General features: G+C 34.9%; 1 protein-coding gene across 2 annotated transcripts in view; it reads right to left on the bottom strand.

The window, feature by feature from the left end:
* The window catches only part of SUCNR1 (succinate receptor 1), a 51,028-nt gene extending 36,955 nt beyond the window's left edge, over positions 1-14,073 (bottom strand). The window contains exons 1-2 of one of the 2 annotated variants that reach the window (XM_072792264.1): positions 13,977-14,073; positions 9,504-9,612 (exon numbers count right to left, since the gene is read on the bottom strand). The gene's annotated coding sequence lies outside the window, so the exon portion shown is untranslated. The remainder of the gene's footprint in view (positions 1-9,503; positions 9,613-13,976) is intronic. The other variant, XM_072792265.1, reaches the window with a different exon arrangement.
* Between the last annotated feature and the right edge of the window lie 3,160 nt (positions 14,074-17,233).

Here is a 17,233-nt window from a genome sequence, read left to right on the forward strand (position 1 = left end):
CTAGGTCAGTTGCATCTCTCCTACAAAGTTGTTCAAGCTGGTTATTTTTTCTCTATTGGTACGAAAGGAAGGGGCAGAGCCAACATAGATGTCTAGTTTTGTTATTATCTGAGTTTGTGTATTTATTTTGGCTGTGTTTAATCAGGAATGACTATATGGGGCCATAAGGAGTCTTCTTTATGATAAAAAAAAATCCTCTTTATAAAAGAAGTAATCTTAGCTTTTAAAAAGTAGTCACAATACCATAATAAATTCTCCTATTCTATGTACCAAAATAAAACATATGTGTAAGTGAGAGATATGATATGTTGTATAAAAAATTTTTTATTTAGTGATGAATTTTTAGTTATAATGCTTTAATGAAAAATTTTAACCACTCAATATTTTAGTAACAGACTCATAATTGTGTTATAATCAAATTATCAGACTAAATCAAATAAAATTCAAATAATCAAATCAGGAAAGTATCATCAATATATTAACTAGTTAGCTAATTATATTGCCTCTTAAAAGCAAGAAATACTATATTTGACAATTTTTGAATATTGCCCTATTTATTGGTCCTAACAAATTTGTGGATCTTAAACTATTTGTTAATGGTAATGGAGTTTGACTCTATCATTTTTGTTGGTCCTATGATCTTAGTTATAAACAAACAAGTGTAAGAAGTCCAATAAATAAATATTAGTCTATATATCACCTATTTCCTTCTGTCTGGAGTTATTCCAGCTGCCTAGTATAAATATTCTGAACCATCTTCCCCTTTGGAGTATGTTTAGTCTGAACCTGATCAGCAACCAATCTGCCTTTTGATCGATTGCTCTTATTATTCTTCAATCCATTTGTTCATAACCTCACCTCTGTATAAGCTCAATTATTTTGAAGACTTACTGGACAGACTTGTGTGCTTGTGGATATATTTCCTTAAAACTCTTAACGTTCTTTGCTTCAGTATGATTGATTTTACAAATATGGGGTTTTTTTCCTTTCATTTTCCCTCAGATCCCATGATATCCCTTCTGCACACTCTGCCAAGAAGCACTCCAGATTACCATCATTATGCTAGATATTTCAGCAAACACTTCCAGGAGGTTGTCAGTTTTCTTTCACAACACTATTGCAGTTTTGCTTTAGCTATCACATGCCTAACAGTCTTCTAAATCAGTTTGCTTCTTTTGAAATGCTTGTAGAACCTGAACACTCAAAAATAACAGAGAAAAATCAATTTGTCTTTCTTCTGTGGTGTGCTGCCTTCTGCTGGTAGCTCACTTAAAGGAAGTGAGTATCATATTTTAAAATAAATATCAAATGCTGAAAAGAATTTAATAAATGCTTCTCATATTTAAGCACTTGCGGACTATCAAGAAATTCTTTGAAGATGACAAAGGTTCTTGGACTATGTATTGAAAAACTCTTACAAATTCAAAGGCTTTCCTTTAGGTTTTGGCTTCATGAACATGCCCAATTTTAAAGTGTTCATCTAAATGATATACAAGTTATATGTATAATTAGATGATCATAATCATGAAAACAAAATACTTGTAAATTTTTTCTGGAAGGCTGGTGGGCACTAAGATCTGTAGACCTTCATTTGAAAAATACTAACCACCTCCCACACTAGCATTTTGTATGTAATAAATGTAAATCCAAAGAGGTGAAAGTCTTGATGAGAAAATTTTGTGTGTGTCTGTGTGTACATGTGTACATATGTGAGTATATGTTTGTGCTCACCTGGCTTTCTTTCATTTCCAATCAGAAACAATATACTGCACTGTACTTAGAGATTATGGTCATATCAAAACACTACTCAGGAAAATGACATTGTGACTGATTATAATACTTATGTTTATTCTTTATACATTTCATTTGAGAATACTCTATATTTCAAATACGGATAACTAAAAACACAAATTACCCCACCAAAAAAATAAAAGAAAACAAAAACAAACCCTCTAATGCATGAAAAAACTGCAAGTAATATAAAACATAAAACAAAAGATATGGATTAAGTAATATAAAGCTAAGTAAAGTATAATATTGATTAATAATATTATAGTTTAGAAAATTCCTGTTTAAATGCTAAAAATTTAATGATTTATCATACAAAATCAATATTGACATTTTAGTTGTCAAAGTAAGCCACTGGAGAGTTATCACTGGACACATTTTACAACCTTCAAATGCTGGCATTTAAAGTCTAAGCAAATCAGGTGTGATCTATTCAAAGTGCTGAACGGTAAAAGTCTGTGATCAAGAATACTCTATCTCCCAAGGCTATCATTCAGAATAGAAGGAGAGATAAAGAATTTCCCAAACAAAAACTAATCGAGTTTGTGACTAAACCAGTTCTGAAAGAAATATTAAAGGGGATTCTTTGAGTGGAATGGAGAGACTAAAAGTGATAGTATTAAGGCAGGAAATACAAATGCAGTAAAAATGAATATTTCTGTAAAAATCAGTCAAGGAACTCACACACAAAACAAGGATATGAAATATAACATATACCTAAAACATGGGGAGGAGAGAAGAATGAGTTCAAATGTGAATGGCCATCAACTTAACATAGGTTGCTATTTTCAGAAGAGGTTATATACAAACCTAGTGGTAACCACGTATCAAAAACCACTACCAAACAGGCAAAGAATAGAGAGAGAAATGTATGTATATATATATATATATCACTAAAGAAATCAGCAAGACATGAGGGAGAGAAAGAAAAGAAAGGATCAGAGAAAATCTCCAGAAATAACCACAAAACAAGTAATAAAATGGCAAAAAATACATATCTATAAGTAATTGCTTTGAATATAAATGGACTTAATGCTTCATCAAAAGACATGTCAGAATGAATAAAAAAACAAGACACATTTATATGCCTCCCACAAGAGACTCATTTTAGATCTAAAGATACTTGCAGATTGAAAATGAGGGGATGAAGAAACATTTATCATGTAAATCCATGTCTAAAGAAAGCTAGAGTAGCAATATTTATGTCTGACAAACTAGACTTCAAAACAGATTGAAGTCATATCATGCATCTTTTCTGGCCGCAACACTATGAAACTGGGAGTCAACCACAAGACAAATTCTGAAAAGACCATAAATACATGGAGGTTAAACAGCATGTTAATAAACAATGAATGGGCCAACCAGGAAATCAAAGAAGAAGTTAAAAAAAAATACAGGGAGACAAATAAAAATGAAAACACAAAGTCTCAAAACCTTTGGAGTGCAGCAAAACCAGTCTGAAAGAAAGAAAAGAAAGAAAAGAAAGAGAAAGAAAGAAAGAAAGAAAGAAAGAAAGAAAGAAAGAAAGAAAGAAGAAAGAAAGAAAGAAGAAAGAGAGAAAGAAAGAAAGAAAGAAAGAAAGAAAGAAAGAAAGAAGAGAAAGAAAGAAAGAAAGAAAGAGAGAAAGAAAGAAAGAGAAAGAAAGAAAGAAGAAAGAAAGAGAAAGAAAGAAAGAAAGAAAGAAAGAGAAAGAAAGAAAGAAAGAGAAAGAAAAGAAAGAAAGAAAGAAAGAAAGAAAGAAAGAAAGAAAGAAAGAAAGAAAGAAAGAAAGAAAGAAAGAAAGAAAGAAAGGAAGGAAGGAAGGAAGGAAGGAAGGAAGGAAGGAAGGAAAGAAGTCCTAAGAGGGAAGTATACAGCAATACAGGCCTACCTCAATAAGCAAGAGAAATCTCAAATAAACAATCTAACTTTACACCTAATGAAGCTAGACAAACAAAACCCAAAGCCAGTAGAAAGAAGGAAATAATAAGGCTTAGAGTAAGGGACACCCAGGTGGCTCAGCGGTTAAGCCCAGGGCATGATCCTGGAGTTCTGGAATCTAGTCTCACATTAGGCTCTCTGCATGGAGCCTGTTTCTCTCTCTGTCTGTGTCTCTGCCTCTCTGTGTGTCTCTCATGAATAAATAAATAAACTCTTAAAAAACAAACAAACAAACAGATAATCAGCAAAGAAATTGAATCAGTAATCCAAACACTCCCAACAAACAGAGAAGTCCAGGACCAGATGACTTTATAGGCAAATTCTACCAAACATTTAAAGAAGAGTTAACGCCTATTCTTCTCAAACTATTCCAAGAAACTTAAAAGAAAGTGAAACTTTCAAATTCATCCTATGAGGCCAGCATTACCCTGTTACTAAAAACACATAAAAATACCACTAAAAAAGAGAACTACAGGCCAATCTCTCTGATGAACATAGTTGCAAAAACTCTCAATAAAATATTAGCAAACTGAATGCAGTAATATATTAAAAAAATCATTCCCCATGATCAAGTGGGATTTATTCCTGGGTTATAAGAGAGATTCCGTATTCACAAATCAACGTAAAAGAAAGAATAAGATCAGTAAAAGAAAAAATAAGAACCGTATGATCATTTCACTAGACATAGAAAAAGCATTTGACAAAGTATAACATCCATTCATAATAAAATCCCTCATACATCAGTAAAAGAAAGAATAAGAACCGTATGATCATTTCACTAGACATAGAAAAAGCATTTGACAAAGTATAACATCCATTCATAATAAAATCCCTCAACAAAGTAGGTTTAGAGGGAATATACCTTAACATAATAAAAGCCATATATAGAAAACTCACATGTAATATCATTCTCAATAGGGAAAAACAGAGCTTTTCCTCTAAAGTCAGAAACTAGACAGGGATATCCACACTCACCACTTCCAATCATCATAGTACTGGAAGTCCTAGACTCAACCATCAGACAACATAAAGAAATAAAAGGCATCCAAATTGCTAAGGAGGAAGTAAAACTTCTAGTATTTACCCCATGTCGAACCCCATGTTGGGCTTCCTGTTCAGTGGGGAGCCTGCTTCTCCCTCTCCCTCTGCCATGCCCCTGCTTGTGCTTTCTCTCTCTGTGTCAAATAAATAAAATATTTATAAATAAATAAACAACAAATAAATAAATAAATAACCAATAAAAGAAATGGAATATACACAAAGAAATGGAAAGACATTCTGTGCTTATGGATTGGAAGAACAAATATTGTTAAAATGTCTACACTACTCAAATCCATCTACACATTCATACAGCCCCTATCAAAATACCAACAGCATTTTTCACCGAGCTAGAAAAAAGAATCTTAAAATTTACATAGAACCGCAAAAGATCCCAAAGAGATAAAGCAACGTTGAAAGAGAAAGGCAAAGCTAGAGGCCTCACAATACTGGACTTCAAGTTATATCACAAAACTAGAGTAAGTGAAATGGTTTGGTAAGTAAGTGAAATTGGCACAAAAAATAGACACATAGATCAATAGAACAGAATAGAAAACCCATAAATGAACCCACAATTATATGGTGAATTAATCTTCAACAAAGCAAGATAGACTATCCAATGGCAAAAAGAATGCCTCTTCAACGAATGTTGGGAAAACTGGACAGCTACACACAAATAAATGAAACTGGACTGCTTTCCTACACCATATACAAAAATAAACAAAATAAATTCAGGGCGTAAGGTGAGACTTGAAACTATAAAAACTCTAAAAGAGAACTCAGACAGTAATTTCTCAGACATTGGCCATAACAACTTCTTTCTAGATATGTCTCCTGGGGCAAGGGAAACAAAAGCAAAAATAAAATATCGGGGCTACATCAAAATTAAAAGCTTCTGCACAGCGAATGAAACAAACAACAAAACTAAAAGGCAACCTACAGAATGGGAGAAGATATTTGCAACTAAGATCTCTGATAAAGGGTTAATTGCTAAAATATAAAAAGAACTTCTCAAACTCGACACCCCCAAAATGAATAATCCAATTAAAAAATGGGCAGGAGACATGAATAGACGTTGTTTCCAAAGAAGACATCCAGATGGCCAACAGACACATGAAAAGATGCTCAACATCACTCATCATCAGGGAAATGCAAATCAAAACTATAAGGAGATATCCCCTCACACCTGTCAGAATGACTAAAATCAACAACACAAGAAACAACAGGTGTTGGTGAGGACGTGGAGAAAGAAGAACACTCTTACACTATTAGTGGGAATGTAAACTGGTGCAGCCACTCTGGATAACAGCATGGAGGTTCCTCAAACAGTTAAAAATGGAACTACTCTGCAATCACCTATCTCATGACCCTGGGATCACGACCTGAGCTGGACCTGAACACAAACCAAGAGTCCAATGCTTGCCCCCACCCTCGGTGGCCCAGCACGGCAGTGCGAGGGTGCTGTGAGCTTGCTGCCCATGCTAACAGGCTATGTGGACGTTGCCACAGTGACATCTGCCAGCCTCTCTGTCTCCAGACAGCTTCTAACTGTCCTCCAAGCAACTGACTCTCCCTCACATACAATCCAGGTGCTTTTCAAACTACTATTTTATTGATTGATTGATTGATTGATTGATTGATTGATTGCTGGGTTTAGGGCAAGCAAGACCACATGTGAGTCCCTCAAGAGAAGAATTTCCATTTTCCTTAGCACTCTGGGATGCCCAGAGATCAGCCTTGTTTGTTTTCTGAGTCAGACATTGTGGGGTCTTGTCTTCTCCAGTGCAGATCCAAGGGCCAGGGTGTTTGAGGTAGGGCACCAATGCCTCATTCCTTTGGGTGAAGCACCTGTCTGGTGAGCCCCCTCCCACATTGTGTATCACCACACCAGAGGTGAGGTTTTTGTGAGACTGAGTCTCTGCCTCTCCTATTCATCTCTGTGTGGTCCTTTTACATCATGAAGAGTGGTTCATCTAGTTTTCAGTTATTTTTCAGAGGGAAATGACCCACGTGTAGCTATAGATTTCATGTGTCCTTGGGAGAAGTTGAGTGCAGATCTTCCTATGCCTAGGGGGTGCTCTTGGACCCCCTCCCAAAGTCTTCATCCTCAATACTCTGCTAATTAATGGAGGAGGGGGATGTTAGAAGTAATACTACAGTTAAATTTCACTTGAACAACTTCTTGACTTTCTGGCTTTCATGCTTTCTTGACCTGTATGTATGTGTCTTTTCTCTCTGATGCTGGGGTTGACATTAGGTTTATGTGCCTTTTTTATCTGATGCTGGACTTGACATTGATACAGCCTCTGACATTAGGTTTCTCTGGCCATACTTAGTATCATCAGTGACATAGATTAATTTTTTTTACATAATAAAACAAAATACTTGAGTGAATATTAGCATGTAAGGCATCTAGTCTACAATGAAATCAACATAATTCTTACTTGACTGATATGTCAATTGCTTCAAGTCTGTCTCCTATCCATCTTGACAAGTCATAGGTATTAAGATATGAAATAAAAGAAAAAAGAATACTGAAATCACTGTGATGATTTTCTATTTCTTCCATTTAACTTGAACTATGACATAAAGAAAAAAATTAAATACTAGGTTCATATTAATCAATGCTCATACTCACATCTCAATAGAATGTGAATTATTCTTCTCAGTGACCCTTTCACTAGCCATTGATAAGCCTTCCTTTCCATTTGCCAAATTTCCAAATAGTCTATTCCAAACTAGCTTGCTTTGGTTGCCTATTATGTGATTGGCATGTAGTTAGAGGCTGGGCATATGCATTTGAAGAGACATGTTCTCTAACTTTTAAGGATGTCACATCTATAAGAGAGAGGCCAAAAACAGAAACACAAAAAATAGCTTCCTTAATGGAGGTGATGAGAGAACAGTGTTGACATATAGGACAGATCCTTCATTAATCAGTCAGGAGGTGTTGAAAATAATTTAAAAAGTATTTGGGTAGACTAGAGACAACAGGGTTGGAGGGGTGTTTCTGAGAAAAGTGTGTGTGTGTGTGTGTGTGTGTGTGTGTGGAGGGTTGGCACTCAGAGAGGGACAGCTTTAGCAAAATAGTTTGAAGAGCAAGAACTTTGAGAATTTGGACCCATTTAAAAGACAAACTCATTCACAGATGTCACTGAGCTGCACTCTCTCAACTACCTTGCACATTCCTGCTGCTAGCATACAATCGTTCAACTGAAGCCTTCTTTTCCTTCCCCCTCATAGCAAGACTTGTTCCTCCTGTGTGTTGGAAATTCTTTGCCCTCAGATCTCACCCTGGTTCCCTACCGTTGCATCTGGGACTATGCTGCCCCAGTCATCAACCCCGTTCCTTCAACATATTGCTATTTAACTATTTTTAAACTAAATCTTATGTATTTTTTTACATTTCTCCTCTACTGAAATGTAAAAATTCTCATGTCTGTATTTCCTTTTTTGTCTCTTTCTTTCTCATTTTCCCTCCTTGATGAAGCTTCTTGAAATACTATATATAATCACTGCTTAAATTTCCTCAACTCTCCTTTACTCTTCACTCATCATGAGTTAATGTCCTATCATTCTATAATGTCTGCCCTCACCCAAATTGGATAAATGTCCAAGTCCATGAAGCATTCTTTCAATAGTTCAGGATTCCTGCATCTTTTGGTACTGCCAACTCCATCCTCTTTCTAGATATCCTCTTCTCTCATAGTATCCCTCATATCTCTGACCATTCTCAATCACTTGAAATGATGGACTCACCCATTTCTTCACCATTTTAAAATAGTTTCATGCCAGCACTCTCTGAGTCACCCAACCTAGAACACTGACCATCAGAACCCCCTTGGACCTAAGCATCTGGGCCCCTGTCCAGGCCCCACACTTATAAGGACTATTTGGACTTCCTCTGTGCTGTCAGAGAGCACAGAGCCACCAGAACCATGGCATGTCTTTCCTTATAGACCACACTCCCTACTCCCTACTCTGGATTTGGAGCCTTGAACGCAGTCTTTCTACCTTTAGTCTATTTTCCTTTTTATTGTAATACCCCAAAGGAGGGAAATCTCTTATTTTTTAGAGTTTATTTTGATCTGAAGTATTTTTTGTGGGGGGAGTTCATTTTGATCTGAGAAAGGGATAAGTATATTGGAGGAAAAAAAACTGAAAAAAAAAAAAAGAAAAGAACTCCTATTTAGTTCTATACTGTTAGCAAGAGACAATTTGAAGAAAGCAGACCCTAACATTTCAGTAAAGAGAAACTTTATAGTCTTTCCACCTTCATCTGGGGACATTAAGAAAGCATACTTTGAAAATAATTATTTGAGTCTTGAAGGAAAAATAAAACATTCCCAGCTATATGTTGGCAAGTTCACAACACAAAAAGCCTTATATATTTGCTAGGGAGCTTAATCATCATCCTGTAAAATTTCTAAGTTCTGTCACAGTGGTAAGGTCAGAAACTCTTATAATTTTGGTAACAAAAATATTTTAAATTTTTATTTAAATAGAGATTTCAAAAACTCCATTAATTCATGTCGCTTAATGAAACTAATTCCAAAATCAGGAACATAATATTTAATTTATAGATCATGAACTGAAAAATAGCTAATTATAGCAATAAAGTGAGTTTTCCAACATATCACACTTATCATTACTACCCAAATGCCAACCACCACTATGGATATAAAATAAACCTCTTAATGATTCTGGCTTCTGTTTTGGTTCATATATATGGACAGAAGTATTGTTAAATGTTGTACCTCTCACAGTCACATTTTCCTCTGATGTTGGTGGAACATACTAAAAGCTTGAAGAGAACATCATGGATTCCCTGAAGTAGTTTAGTCCCAACATTTCAACAAGCTGGGCCTAAAATAAAACATGCACACAGTGTCAAAATGTTTTGAACAAAGAAGTGCACATTAATATTTGATGTGACTCAAAGAATCTTAATTACATTCTCTCAGAAAAACTGGCCATGACAGCACCAGAAGATATAGAAATCCAGATGCTATATTACCATATGATGAATTACCATATGTGAAATTAATCCTTATTTATGCATTCACCCATAGGAATACTATTATGGAATATATAATTCTGTGCTAAATGTTCCTCATCGTCAAAAAAATCAGAGCCAAATGAAAGACATAAGTTATAAGATAATATCTTATTATAAGTAAGGGCAATGTTCTTCAGGATTGCTGTAAAGATATTGGGAAATTAAAAGGGTTTTTAACCTGTAACTGAACTGAGACTTGGAGGGAAGATAAATTTGTATGATTAACTGAGCAGAAGGCCTTTCAGGCAGGTTAAAGTTACCTGAAGAAAACCAAATATGTGATGATAGAGAACTTCAGGTCATTTGCTTTCCCTATACTTCCAGAGTCCATGAGGATAAAGGAGAGCAAAGAATGCTTCAGAAGAATTTAATAAAATATACATACATAGCCCCCCCCAAAAAGAAAAACAGAAATTATGACATAAATATTGATAAATTCAGTTTGGCTAAGGTCAAGAATTTATATTACTCAAAATATTTTATAAAGCTATTGAAAAAAAGCCACAATATGGATAATGATACTTCCAATACATTTAAATAAGAAAATATTAGTACCTAGAATACATAACTTATAGAAATAAATAGTCCAACTAGTCAATAGACAAAGTGAGCAGAAGGCTTTGTGATTTCAAGATTTCAGTTGTTTCATAAAGGTCTAGAATGATTGGGGCTCTAAGAAACAAAAAAATGTTCATATTTCAAATGTGTAATTCAAAAGTAGTGCCTTATAGAACAAGATGGTGAAATAAGCATTATTTTAACTTTTCCTCATTTCTCCAAATTTTATTAAAATGATGGCAAAAGAGAAATCTTATTATGATGACATTAAAAAAGATAAATATATTCATACAAGCTTCTGGAAAAAGGCATACACCCAGGAATAATTACAGACATTTCATAATGAAATAAAAGGCCAGTTCTCCAAGAAGACACAGCAATCCTAACTGTGCATGCATACAGTAAAAGAGCTTCATAATTGAAAGCAAGAACTGGGAAGACTGAAAAGATAAATAGAAATATCCAAAAGTATTAGTTTCACTAATAATTTAGAGAAGATCGACACTCATCTCATTAACTGATAGAGCAAGAAAACAGAAAAACAGTAGGCACAAAGAAAGTTTGAAACACACTATGAACCCAACAGAATCCACTGACGGATTGAAAACATTCCACCCAACCATAGCAATACACATTCTATTCTAATATATTTTGATATATAATGTCGGAGGCATTTCCTTTTGGCTATTTCTTAGAAGTCTGTATGAATCTTTTATATTTTCTCAAATCACTAAGGGACTTTAAAACAAATTCTACTGGGATAACAAGCTGAAAAAAGTAAAGTTCAATCTATATCACTCATCATTTATTAACATAAATTCTAATTGGAACTAAGGTGTAAAAAAGTATAAAAAAGGCCATGAAAGTACTGGAAGAAACTGAGTGAATTCTCCTGTAGTCATGGAAAAAGCCTTTCTAACTATCAAAGTCCAGGAGATATAATTTAAACACGGATAAATTATAAAATTTTTTTGAAGATTTTATTTATTCATTCATGAGAGATAGACAGAGAGAGAGAGAGAGAGAGAGAGAGAGAGAGAGGCAGAGACACAGGCAGAGGGAGAAGCAGGCTCCATGCAGGGAGCCCAATGTGGAACTCTATCCCTGGTCTCCAGGATCACACCCTGGGCTGAAGGTGGCACTAAACCGCTAAGCCACCAGGGCTGCCCTAAAATTTTTTAAATGAAGAAAAGTGTTTTTTTAAAACCACTTCATTATGGCCAATTTATTGTATTAAAGACAAAGAGAAATGGGGAACAAAATTTACACTTCCTTCTACCAAGGCCTAATCTCCCTAGGACAATAAAAAAAAAAAAAAAAAAAAAAAAAAAAAGAAAGAAAGAAAGAAAAGAAAAAGAAAAAGAAAAAGAAAATTCAATTGAAAACTGGGCACAAAGGAGCTTTTCTGATTCTAAAACTTACTCTTATTAAGAAGAACACAGAACAAAATTGTACTAGAATATAATTTATCACATATCTTGGAAACAAAATCAAAAATGGTAATTTCTCAGTGTCTAAAGGATGGGTAAAGACAGGAATGGAAGCAGGGTGCCTCACTGTATACCTTTTTCATGTTGATTACATTATTTTTGAACTATATGAATGCATTACTATTCAAAAAATAAAATTTTAAATTATTTAGAAAAAATGGGGTGGGCTACCTTAAAAAAAAAGTAATGAGTTCTCCATTCCTGGAAATGTGCACATGAAGATCAAGGATTTCTCCCTATCAGAGCTTTAGCAGTTTCCAATCTCTACCACCAAAAAAAATCTTTCCTGATTAAAGTAAAAAGTTAAAAGAAAGGGAAGGAGAGAAGGTTAATTTGGTAGTGGGAGGATTAGAGGAAATAAACTAGGTCAGGCTCCCAGAGAAGTAGCCCTAATAGAGATAATAATAGACATTCTTCCACTGCCACTAACCTCTCATGGTGTTTTTTTTTTCTCTCATGGTTTTTTAAAGGCACTCTTTTCAGTCAGACAATCTATAGTATATTTTCATAAGAACCTACTTACATGTCCATAGTATATAATCCAAATCCAGTATTAATGCTTACATGTCATGGATAACTACAGAGTAATTTAAACATCTGACTTCTGAGTTTTGTATAAAATATTAAAATCACATGTAAGTAAAAAAATTGAAGGAAAAAATTGTCACTTAAAAAAATTCACTGCTACTTTAAAATGGATCATTTTAGAAATATAAATTGAATGCTTCCTTGCTCATCTGGTTATCAAGATCAATTCTGAGGTCATTCAGAGATATCATAAAGGAATCAGGAAACTTTGACAATAGGAAGCCAGAGACATGTAGAATTTAAAACAAAAACAACAACAACAAAAAAAACCCTTAGAATCCTAGAAAACTTGTCTCTCTCGATTAGTAAATAATTTGATTTAACAAATATGATGCCATTTTTGCAACAGCATTAAACACCATTTTCCACGGTTCCTTGACATTATCTGAGAGGCATGTATGAGTATAATATGCTAGCTATGAAGACTCCCAAGATGAGAAAGTGAAAAGATATTTCCACCATCCTGTAACTCAGGTTCTGTTTCTTCAGCAAGACAGTATTATACTTTATTTCAATGCCTAAAACAAAGGAAACATGAGGCAAGCCCTACCCAGAACTATTATTACCTAACTTCTTAGCCACAGAGTTCCCTGAATTAGCACAAAAGTTTTTATCATGTGATATCAGGTGTTGCTAATAAGAGCTCAAGTTTCAATGTACATGGTGTAAAAGCAAATATTCAACATTCTGGCAAGTCCTGTCCAATCTACCAGCATTGTGTTACCTTCAGATAGTCACAGCGCAAATAATTGTGGAACATCCCCTGGGAGAAGAGTATGTTAATTCTCAAAGATTCTGGAAAATATAGTAGAAGCAGATTCCCCCCAGAAGAGAAGGAAAGCAAAGGGAGTCATAAAAATAACATAAACAATAATAACAATAAATTAAAAGTTTTGTTATATTTTACTGGTACATCTAATTTTTATTATATCCTTCATGAATTCAAAATTATTACATGTGAATTGAATATATTAAGTGCTATGTAGTATTGGAATAGTTTGGAGGAATAATGAAAACTTTGTTGCAAAGATGACAGTCAAGTCTTAGAAAGGTCCATTGTTTGGTATGCTGGAGAAAGATAAAGGACCTTTTAAAACAAAAGGCACTGATGTAGAGCTTCTAAGCCCTATTTTTAATGTGCATTTCTCAGCTTAATATGTCATTTCTTGCTCCTGCAAATTCTATCTTAGCTAATACATAATTTCAGTTGATATGTTGTTAATAACCCCACCAAATCGTATCAGAAACAAAGGCACCTTAGGGGTATTGTTAAGCTACTCTGTTGACTTTAATGTAAGATTATTAATCTTTTCTTTGTCATTGTTCTACTTTCTAGAAAAGCAAGAAAAATAGTTTGTATCACTACCCTTTTTCTGTTGTCAAGGGAATTCTGTGTGGAAAGTGGGTGGTAAAAACAAAGAAGTAAATTTCCAGGAGTACTTGCCTGGCTGAGAATCAAACCTAAGGTTGTGTGTCTCTACAACTGCTCTGACCTTAATGCTCTTAAAGAACCATGAACTTTAAGAAACACTTACCTGAATCTAACTGAAGATTCTTTTCTGGCTCGTCACCAGTGGAACTTGTTTTGAACCCATTGAGCACAGACATGACTCATCTCTACTACATGGCTAGTTCTTAGTTCTTACTTATCACAACCAATGTGGACCATGCCCTTTCACTTGTTAGTACTTACCAAAAAAAGTCTGCTTTTCCTCCTTAGGAAATGACTCCATGAATTTCTTGTCCGGTGTATGTACTCTGCGTGGCAATTTACTCAATATTAACAACCAAAAGCAAAAAAGCATAACCTTTGTTGTATTATTTGACAGTGGATGAAGGTAGTGGGCAGGCATAAATGGCAGCTTAAGGCCTAGAGGGAAAGATTATTGAAGATCACCTACAACATTTCTATTCTCTATCTCTTTATTCCTTTGTTTCTTGCCTTGTTCAACACTATTTCCTTTTTAAAATATACTCTAAAGAAATTAAAGATTAGTAATAAGTTGGTACAATAAATACAAGCAATAGAAATTGTGAGTGATAACTTTCCTATCAAAAAGCAAACGCTTCTCAGAGATTCTTTTTACGTTTCTTGAGGAACCACCATACTGTTTTCCATAGGGGTTGTACCAGTTAACATTCCCACCAGCATCACATCCCTTTTCTCCACGTTCTTGTCAGCATTCGTTATTCTCTCATCTTTTGTAAACAGCCATCCTAACAAGTAACAAGGTGATATCTCATTGTGGTTTTCATTTTCACTGACCTGATAATTAGTGATGCTGAGCACTTACTTCATGTACTTCTTGGCCATTTGCACATCTTCTTTGGGAAAAAAAAATGTCTATTCAGATCCTTGGCCCAATTTTTAAGACAGCAATTAATTTTTTTGCTATTGAGATGTATAAGTCCCTTGTATATTTTGTATAGTAACTCTTTGGGTATGTGGTTTACAAATATTTTCTCCCATTTCATTGGTTACATTTTCATTTTGTTGATGGTTTCCTTTGCTGTGCAGAACTTTTTTAGTTTGATGTAGTCCGACTTATTATTGTTTTTGGATTGCTTGTGGTGTCAAATACAAAAAATCATGGCTAAGATAATCTGTATCCATTTTTATTGTAGTATTATTTACAGTAGCACAATATTTACAATTCACTGGCTGTCTATAATCTATCTATCATCTATCACTCTATGTTATCATTGAATATTACTCAGCCTTAAGAAAAGAAGGAAATCTTGCCATTTGTAACAACATTGGATGAATAAACTGGAAGGCCTTATGCTGAGTGAAAAAGACAAAAAAGACAGAAACTGCATGGTATCACTTATATGAGGAATATTTAAAAAAATAAATAAAACTCATGGGGGCATGCTTGGGTGGCTCAGTTGGTTATTTGTCCTACTGGATTTTGACTCAAGTCATGATCTCATGGGTCATGATCAAGCTCCAATTATGGCTTCATGTTCAGCAGGAAGTCTGCTTAAAGATTCTCTCCCTCTGCTCCTCTCCCTGCTCGTGCTCTCTCTCAAGTCAACAGGTCTTTAAAAATCAAACTCCTGGAAACTGAGAGTAGAAAAGTGGTTGCCAGGAGTTGGAGAAAATAGGGAGAGGATGATAAAAGAGTACCAACTTTGAGGTATAGATGAATAAGGTCTGAGAGTCTGAGGATCCAAAGTATAACATGGTGACTATAATGCTGTCTTATACAACTGAAATTTGCTAAAAGAACAGAACATAGGGATCCCTGGGTGGTGCAGCGGTTTGGCGCCTGCCTTTGGCCCAGGGAGCGATCCTGGAGACCCGGGATCGAATCCCACATCGGGCTCCCGGTGCATGGAGCCTGCTTCTCCCTCTGCCTGTGTCTCAGCTTCTCTCTCTCTCTCTGTGTGACTATCATAAAATAAAAAAAGAATTAAAAAAAAAAGAACAGAACATAAATACTCTCATGGCAACAACACCAAAGGGAAATATGTGAGGTAATGGATGTGTTAATTAACCTGTTGGGAGAAATCCTTTACAATTTATATATATATATAGTGTATATAAATATATATTATATATATATAAAATCATCACATTGTATACTTTAAATATATGACAGTTTTGTGAATTATGCCTCAATGAAGTGAAAAAAAAAACTATTTCCTTAACTAGTAATCTCACTTTAAATACTGCTCCTGCCCAGATCCTAGAAGGTCTTTGTTATTGTTGTTGCCATTTTTGTTCCCTATTGACAACTGTAATAGGTTTTCACCAATGCTCTGAAAGACAACACTTCCGTGTCCTTGTCTCCTGCTCATTAAGATTTTACTTCATAAAGGAGAGAGAAAGGGTAAGGGTGTTGGTCAACTTATGTCATTCGTCTGCAACAGCTGCTCTTCTCCTCCCAAGATTACAAAATCTGGGAAGCATTTGCAGGAATCTCCCTAAATATGTGTGTGTGTGTGTGTGTGTGTGTGTGTGTTGTGAGTGTGTGTCTTCAAAAAATTACAGTTTTAAGCAGGTTGTCTTTGAGATGACTTTCACAGAGTGACCTAGAAGCCCTAGTGAATCCTATCTAACTGGTCCTATGTTTCATTCACACTATACCGAGAAGAATTCAAAAGCAATGAAGAAAGAATGCTAAGGTCAATAAACTTCAGCTGGAATTCCAGCAGGGTTCATTCTTGTATTCATCGCTTTGAGTCCAATTTAATTCCAGGGTAATCAAAAGTTTGCCATGTGCCAAAGATCAAGAAGCTAGAGCTCTGAGTAGGATCAAGGTGAAGAAAGCTAAATAAACTCTCTTCCGTTCAATCATAATTTATGTAATAAAAGTATTTATAGTTTAAAAAATACGTTTGGATTATGCTTACAATTTTATCTTTTCAAAGATTTTATTTATTTCAGTGAGAGAGCACCCAAGCATGACTTGGGGGGCGGGGGCAGGGAGAGAGGAGAAGCAGATTTCCTGCTCAGCCAGGAGCCCGATGCAGGTCTCCATGTTCCAGTACCCTGGAATCCTGACCTGAGCTGAAGGCAGACGCTTAACCGACTGAACTACCCAGGTGCCCCAATTTTAAAGGTAAAGTAATTGAAACATAAAATTACTAGCTGTATGATCAAAGGGAAAGTTCTTAGACTATTCTGGAGGCAATAATTTCATTTATGATAAAGGTATGTTAATACATACCTATTAGGGTTGTTGTTTGAATTAAACTCCTAATGAATATAAATAACTAATAATAACTCTAGGCATCTAGGAGGTCATCAATAAATGGTAATGTTATAATTGTACATATTATTATT

Source organism: Canis lupus, chromosome 22 (assembly GCF_048164855.1).
Source record: "Canis lupus baileyi chromosome 22, mCanLup2.hap1, whole genome shotgun sequence".
NCBI classification, from domain to species: Eukaryota; Metazoa; Chordata; class Mammalia; order Carnivora; family Canidae; genus Canis; species Canis lupus.